Raw genomic sequence first — 9189 nt, 5'->3', positions numbered from 1 at the left:
TCCACATCAATGATTTATGTCTCTTTTGAAAATAAATTTTAAAATATATTAAAAAAAAGAAATAGACTAATAGAATGCATCAAAAAATATGACCCGTCTATATGTTGTCTACAAGAAACTCACCTCAGACATAAGGACACAACTGGGCTAAAAGCTAAAGGCTGGAAAAAAATATTCCGTGCAATTAGTAACCAAAAAAAGAGCTGGAGTAGCAATACTAATATTGGACAAAATAGATTTTAAAAGCAAAGCCCTTATAAAGGATAAAGATGGTCATTATATGTTAATTAAGTGGTCAATTCAAGAGAAAGAAATATCTATTAAAATATTTATTCACCTAACCTCAGTGCCCCAAGATATATGAGGCACACACTGGCAAAGTTGAAGGGAAAAATAGGTTTTGCTACAATAATAGTTGGAGATTTCAATACACCACTCTTAGTATTGAATAGAACATCTGGACAGAGGATTAATAAAGAAACTGAGAACTTGAATAATGTGATAAATGAACAAGACCTAACAAACATTTAAAGAGCATTGCATGTCAAGATATACATTGTTTTCAAGTGCTCATGGATCCTTCTCTAAGATAGACCATATGTTGAGCCACCAAAATCTCAATAAATTTAAAAAGATTGAAATTATACAAAAAATTTTCTCTGATCATAATGTAATGAAACTGGATACATTATGGGGGGAGGAGTGGGGTGAGGGTGGTGTGGGTATATGGGGACCTCATATTTTTTTAATGTAATATTTTAAAAATAAATAAAGAAAAAAAATTAAAAAAATAAACTGCAAACAAGAAAGCAAACAAACAAACAAACAGAAAACTTATGGGACACCACAAAGACAGTGCTGAGAGGGAAATTTATAGCCCTCAATGCTTACATTAAAAAAAAAGAAGAGCTAAAATTGAAGCTCTAACTGCACACCTGAAATAACTAGAAAAAGAACACCAAACTAATCTCAACCAAGCTTTAAAATGAAATATAATAGTAAGGATCAGGGCAGAAATAAAAAAAATCAGGAATAATAAAACAATAGAGAGAATCAACAAAATCACAAGTTGGATCTTTGAGAAGATTGACAAAATCGACAGATCCTTAGCTAGATTGACAAGAATAAAAGAGAAAAGACACAAATAAGTAAAATCAGAAATGAGAGGGGACATTACCATTGACCCTGTAGAAATAAGAGAGATAATAAGAGGATACTATGTATAATTGTATGCCAAAAAAAAACTAGAAAATGTAGATGAGATGGAGAAATTCCTGGAAACATGTCAACTACCTACACTGACTTTAGAAGAAACAGAAGACCTTCACAAACCAATCACAAGTGAAGAGATTGAAACAGTCATCAAAAACCTTCCAAAGGTGAAAAGCCTGGGACCTGATGGGTTCACAGGTGAATTTTACCAAATACTCAGAGATGAACTAATACCAATCTTCCTCAAGGTCTTCCAAAATTTTGGAAGTTTTGATCTTTTTGTGGTATCTTTATCTGGTTTTGGTATTAGGGTGATGGTGGCTTCATAGAATGAGTTTGGTCGCATTCTTTCCTGTTCATGACCTTGAATAAAAGAGGGAAATGGAAAGGACAAATGAGTTTATATGGCTATGAGTCTCCAAGAAAGAGTTGGGAGGTCTACAGAGGGGTCACACTTATGTACACCTCGGCAGGGTCCCAGAGGCAGCCAAAGTAGATACAACCGAAGGTACTGGTTCTCCTGAGGGCTACAGTGACCCACAGGTTCTATGATCATGGCAGATGGCTCTGGAGTTTGGTGCCATGTCAGTTGGCCCTACTTTGGAATTTGTGTTCCTGAGTGGGATGGAGTTGGACTCAGATGTGACCTTTCTACACATGCCTCTTCTGTCACTTTTACTGGACCTGTGGTTGGTGCTGGGGTTGGTGTATACTCAGGAGACCTGAATCTCTGGACTGTCCATGTGACAGCCAGGCCATGAGCCTCAGCAGGCTTGCAATTCTTACCCTCTGGTTTATTAGACTTACCCCAGTCACCTAACAGGGAGGTGAAGAAGGTCAACCACTACACCAGGGAGCCAAGAGTGCCTACAACCGCAAGCAGGAGAATTGCATCCATCATCCATGTGGAATCTAAGCCCCCACTCAATATAGAGGTGGAGTGGACATAATCATCCCAGGGTCCACAAGATGGAGGAATAGAGTGTGGATTAGAGTGGACTTACTGATATTCTACCATGGAACTATTGTGATTAGCAATGGAAGAAACTGTAGCATGGATGTGGAGAAAGTGGCCACAGTAGCTGCTAAGGGTAGGGAAAGGGAAGAATAGATATGATGTGGGGAGAAAGTGGCCACAGTAGCTGCTGAGGGTAGGGAGCGGGAAGAAGAGATACGATGTGGGGGGATTTTCAGGACTTGGAGTTTGTCCTGGGTAGTACTGCAGGGACAAATGCTGGACATTGTATGTCCTGCCATGGCCCACTGGGTGGACTGGGGGAGAGTATAAACTACAATGTAAAACATTATCCATGTGGTACAGCAGTGCTCCAAAATATATTCACAAATGCAATGAATGTCCCATGATGATGAAAGAGGTTGTTGATGGGGGGGAGGGGAATGGAGGAGGGGTGGGGTGATATATGGTGACCTCATATTTTTTAATGCAATATTTAAAAAACAATAGGGAAAATTTTTTTAAAAAGATACTACAAAAAAAGGGAAAACTACAGATCAATATCTCTAATGAATATAGATGCAAAAATCCTCAACAAAATACTTGCAAACAGAATCTAAAAGCACATTAAAAGAATTATACACTACGATCATGTGTTTTATCCCAGGCATGCAAGGGTGCTTCAACACAAGAAAATTCATTACTGTAATAAACCACATTGATAAATCGAAGAAGGAAAATCACTTGATCCTCTCAATTGAAGCAGAAAAGGCATTTGACAAAATATAGCACCCTTTTTGATAAAAACACTCCAAAAGATAGGAATAGAAGGAAGCTTTCTCAGTATGGTAAAGTTCATAAATGGCAAACCTACAGCTAGCATTGTATTCCATGGTTAGAGACTGAAAACTTTCCTGATGAAATAGGAACAAGTCAAGGATGCCCACTGCCACCATTATTGTTCAATATTGTACTAGAAGTTCTAGCTAGAGCAATTTGGTTACACAAAGAAATAAGAGGCACCCAAATAAGAAGGGAAGAAATAAAACTTTCACTATTTGCTGATGACATGGTCCTCTCTCTAGAAAATACTGAAAAATCAACAACAAAGCTACTAGAATTAATAAACGAGTTCAGCAAAGTAGTGGGATGCAAGGTTAATGCTCAGAAATCAATAGCATTTCTATACACTACTGATGTGCCTTCTGAGGAGAAAATTAGAAAAAAAATCCATTTATAATAGTGACCAAAATAACTGAATATTTAGGAATAAATGCATTCAGAAAACTCTAAAACATTGCTTAAAGAAGTTGAAGAGGACTTAAATAAATAGAAGACATTCTGTGGATTAGAAGACCAAATATTGTTAAGATGTCAATTCTACCAAAATTGATTTACATATTTAATGCAATCCCAATAAAAATCCCAACGGTCTTTTTGCAGAAATCAAGCCAGTAATTAAATTTATGTGGAAGTATAAGGGACCCGAATAGCAAAAAAAAAAGTCTTAAAAAAGAATGAAGCTGGAGGACTCTCACTTTATGACTTTAAAGCATATTACCTAGCTTCAGTGGTAAAAACAGCCTGGTAACTGGCATAAGGACAGACAGATGGACCGATGGAACCAAATTGAGAACTCAGAAATTGACCCTAACATCTACAGCCAAGTGATTTTTAACAAGGCTGTTAAGACCACCTAGCTGGGCCAGAACAGTCTGTTCAACAAATGGTGCTGGGAGAACGAGATAGCCATATCCAAAAGAAAGAAAGAAGACATCTATCTCATACCTTATACAAAAATTAACTTAAAATGGATAAAGGACTTAAATATGAAAACTACAACTATAAAACTGGAAAATGTAGGAAGACATCCTCAAGATCTTGTGATAGGTGGTTGTTTCTTAATCTTAAGACCAAAGGAAGAGCAACAAAAGAAAAATAGATACATGGGATCTCTTCAAATTTAAACACTTTTGCACATCAGAGGATTTGTCAAAGGCACTGACTTTGGCAGTGAAAAGGCAGATAACTCAATTGGAGAAAATATTTGGTAATCACAAGTGATAAGAGTTTAATATCCATGATCTATAAGAATATCATACAACTCAACAATAAAAAGACAAAGTATCTGATTTAAAAATGGGCAAAAGACTTGAAAAGACAACTGTCCAAAGAAGAAATACAAATGGTGATGAAACACATGAAAAAATATTCAACATCACTAGCAATTAGGGAAATGCAAATCAAAACTGCAATGTGATACCATTTCACACCTATTAGACTGGTCACTATTACAAAATCAGAAAATTGGAAATGTTGGAGAGGATGTGGAAAGATAGGAATGCTTATTCACTGTTGGTGGGATGTAGAATATTACAGTTCCTGTGGAGTGGCTGAACTTGGAGGACATTATGTTGAGTGAAGTAAGCCAAACACAAAAGGATAAATACTGTATGATTGTGCTATTATGAACTAAACATATTATGGGAAATATGAATATGGGTAGAATTGAATATATAAGACCATTTTCTTTGAAGCTGAACAAATGTAAGTTAATACTACACGATGTTAACATTAGACAAAAAAAAAATTATAAAAAGTGAAGGAGTCCAGGTACAGAGTACTACATATTGTTCAATTCCATTTACATAAAACGTAAGCATAAATTAGTTCATAAAGATGAAAGATTAATTGTTATATAGGTCTGAGGAAGGAAAGCGAAGAGGTTTGGATTCTTTCTTTTTTGAGTAATGTAATTGTTCTAGAATTTTTAGGATGATGAATATATTACATTGTGATTATGCTAAAAGTCATTGATTATATATTTTGGGGAAAAAAGCCAGAAATAGCAGCTATGAACAATGGGGGAAGCATAGAGAGATTGAGAAGTGAGGAATTTTCTTGTTTATTTCTTTGTCTGTTTTTTGTTTATTGTTAATATTGAAATAATGAAAATGCTCTTATAATGATAGAAGTGATGAGTGAAAACTATGTAATTACAGCAAATACCATTGATTACACATCTTGGAGGAATTGCATGTTTTATTAATATGTATCAATAAAATTGATTTTTTAAAAATCTATTAAAACAATAATAACTAACAGTGTCAGCACCCTATCTAGACCCTAGCCCATATGTTTGGTAGTTTTTCTGGGGTATGTCAGGGATACATTATTCCCAACACTGATGTGAGTTTCCAGGAAAACAGGAAAGGAAGAACTCTACTCAGAGACTGAAGGAACTCTCTCCTGAATGAACAAAGACTTTAAGAGAATAAAAATTTGCATAGCTGATTTCAGTAAAAATTCTAATTAAAAAGATTTTTATTCATTTATAAATTTTATAGCTCTAAAGAATAAATTTCATGTACCCATGTCAATCTCTAAATGACTTTAGAAATAGATACTTAAAATTTTAATTATAACTTTATGGATTGTCAAATATAGACTTGAGTTTTGAATTCTAAGGAAATAAAAGTTTTCAATGAAAGTAGCTCATTTCTTTAATATATCCAGACAGATAACAGGGACCAAATTTTGACCCAAATTCCCCATATTTGGTGAGCATATAGAGAGATAGATAGCCTAATTTCTATACAATTAATTTCTCAATTTGGAATTGTTGGAATTGTGGAATTGGTAATCATTTCCTCTAGCAAATGAAGTCTATTTGTGGCAGTGATTGTATGCTACATAGGAAGAAGAAGACAATAGTTGAGTACAATCTCAACATTAAGGAATCTTTTATAAACTAGACACAGGACAGTGCTAATAACATCTGTTTTTCTCCCAAATTTGAAGCAATAGAATTTACCCAATATATATTTATTGTAGGAAAAAATGAATGAAATATAGATTAACCTCCATTAAAAGTTGAACCTCACACATCTGTAGAAAACTCATTTGTGTCCTCTTCAGAAGAAGAGCCACTGTTTTTAAAAAATAACATTGTATTTGTGTATCTAATAAATATTCATACAGTTGACATTGAAGTGTAAAATAATGATAAATTGGTTTCAAATATGAATTCTTTTCAAATATGAAAAGAAGTGCATTCACTCTAATATGGGAGACTAAAGTTGTAGAGAAAAAGTCTGGAAGATTGTCAGTTAAGCCTGTTTTTCTCACATGTTAACATTCATAATAGCACCTTGATTTTATTGGGGAGTCTGTTTCTTTTACTCATGTACCTAAGACAGGTCTTTCTCTACAGCCTTACCCTTTCTCGGCCATTAAGGTAGCACATTACTCTATGTCGCTAACACAGTTGTGTTAGGGCAGGGGAGCAAATCTTAGTTTTTCCAGTTTAGTCTCATCCTTAGGTACTGCATCCTTCAGTCTGGGGTATAGAGACTGCTCAGGGGTCCTGCCCCTACATCCTCTGCCTGAGAAGCCTCATCAATGTTGACAGATAAGGAGAGGTTACCATCTTCCAGCAAGGTGAAGTGAGATATTTCATAAGGACCCAAGATTCAAGGTTCTCAAGTGCTTCTCTCTGATGCCCCATCCTGTCTTGTAATTCTATTCCTTCCCCATCAGCTATGTACTTTAGTTAAGATTTCCAAAGGCTTTGAAATCAAACATTTTGCTACTCTCATTGTAATCAAATGATGTTTAATCACATGAAAAACCTCAGGAAATTGATGTAAACACACTTCTCAAAATTTTCCCATCTCAGGGGTGAGGAGGTTGGAGTATTCATACACCAATTCTTATCAAACTTTCATTGAACACTGATAGGAAGGAGTTAATCTTCCAGAGCTTCTGGCCTGTGGTAAATGCCGGCAGAGATGACAGGCTGCACTTTAGAGAAAGCTTTCAGGCAAAGAGAAATATATATACTGGCAGCTGGAAATCAGCATAAACCTAAATAAAACAGAAAATCCCAAGAGATAAGGGCAGGACACTAATAGCCATTTGTATATCCACTTCCTTTTTGCTCTACAAATGAAGAGCATCACAAAATGACACCTTTACATGCACTTGAAAGTCATGGATTCTAATTAGAGCTATGGGGTCATTGCTTCCAGGCATTGTTCTTGGGTGTCCTTTCCTCCCTCTTCTATGTTCTGCTCATGAAATGCTCCAGTTTGCTTCCTTTATAATCCCCAATCCTTAAACCTTACTTCCTTTCTGGGAGCTAATATGCTTCATACTTCATGGAAAAATAGAAGTATTCTCAGAATCACTCTTCACCTCCTGCCTCCTACCCACAATGTTATACATAAGACCATATTTCATGTCTTCCTCAGACGCATCCCACTGGAGGTGGAATTGTTCCTGCTTAATTATGGCACCTCCTCTTACGATCAGAAAACTTACTTCAACATTTTCAACTTTTTTGTTATCAAAATTTACCTTCAAGCCAAACTGACACAGCCCTAAAGTCCAGAACCAAAAAAGAGAAACAAAACCTTCAGCTCTATTCTTAGTTGCTCCTCAGTTTTCTGCCAACCTCACTCAGTTCGTCCCTCTTCCCCCAAACTTCCATTACTATATTGTTTCCCTTTTCAATATATTTTGTTTGCTGCTTGGATCTGCTTCCTAAATTACCATCTCATTAAATAGTATAGCTATTCATACAATGACCAGAGCTGTACCCAAATTGTCTACTAATATTGGGAAGACTTACTAAGGTACTGGCTCCAGCAGAAAAGAAGCGGAGAGAAAGTGGTGTTTCATTTGAGCAAAGGGAGTTTTCATTTGTCCAGTTCCTTTCCTGTCTGAATGAGATAAATTACCGGAGAAGTTGTCTTCTCCCTCTCATGTGTAAGCTGATGTCCTTTCAGCGCCTTTTCTATGGACGGAGTTTCAACTAAACATATTGATAAAATCTTGTGCCACCTAAATGAATACTGATTCAATGGGTCTCTAAAAATTCTTATTCCTCATTCAAAGAAGTTATTTGCATGGCACATTTTCTGAAGATGAGGAGTAAGTGTCCATTCTTACTTCTGATCATCTACTTAGACAAAGTCACAGTCTGAACTAAAATACCAAGAGTGAGGGGCAGACTGTGAATGAGGAAGGCAGTAAACAACAGTTAAATTGTTGACTGTTGAGAATAGAGTAAGGCCATTGCTTCCCTTTTCTGGTCCTGCACTTCAGGATGTATTAGTCTGGTTTAAAAGTGAAAATCGATAACAAAGAAAAATGATGTCTTGCAAGGTCGCAGCAAGCTCTTTTTTACCTCAGAAGCTGAAAGAAAGAGCATTATTGTGGAGGCTGCTTTCTACAGAGTTTCTTTCCCTCTTTCCCTGGTTTCTTTATATATGGGTGATTGGCTGAGTACAGTTTTTCTCAATGACTATGTATAAAAGCATGGTATAGAACCCAAAGTTCCCATGATTTCTCTCTCTGAGAGATAGAGAGAAAGGTTATAGTTCCCCAAATTCATCACGAAATCCTATCATCTAGGCAGTAACACAGAAGGAAGTAAATGTATCTATGACTTTTAAATCACCCAGACTTTGGTAGCTGTGAATCCTTCCATCTAAGTCCACTCAGTCAGTCACTAATAAAAATGTTGCAGTCTTTCAGAGTGGTGGGCAGCTAAAGACTAATTCCATTCTGAGAGTAATTATACCCTTTACGCAACTCATGTTTTCTGAAAGAAATCTCTTCTCTGAACATTGACATATGCCTTAAACTACCCATATATCCTGGGCCTAGTTCATCAATGCCACAATGAACAACAAAACCCTATGATGAAGGTAATAAATTTACTTACCCAAGTTTCATTCCAAACCATAGCCAGAGACACTCTAACTCAAGGTCACCTGCATTTCTAAATCTGGCCTCTAATGATCTTTGTGGATGCCAAGAGGGAGTAAGTGACAAATCTTGGCTGATACTTTGGCAGAGAAAACTACAGCTCAATTACTAATCCCTTGAGGACTTGAGAGATCATTGCATTACCAAATCCTGCACTTTGTGAGAGTCTATTTAAACATCTCTGAAAAGCCAATGAAGAAAACTATTGCAAAGAGTCCGTGAGCAAAAAAGCCATCTGCAATGGAGCC

The sequence above is a fragment of the Dasypus novemcinctus genome, chromosome 10 (assembly GCF_030445035.2).
Source record: "Dasypus novemcinctus isolate mDasNov1 chromosome 10, mDasNov1.1.hap2, whole genome shotgun sequence".
Taxonomy (NCBI): Eukaryota; Metazoa; Chordata; class Mammalia; order Cingulata; family Dasypodidae; genus Dasypus; species Dasypus novemcinctus.
The sequence above is the reverse complement of the archived record's forward strand: the minus strand, read 5'-3'. Positions refer to the sequence as shown.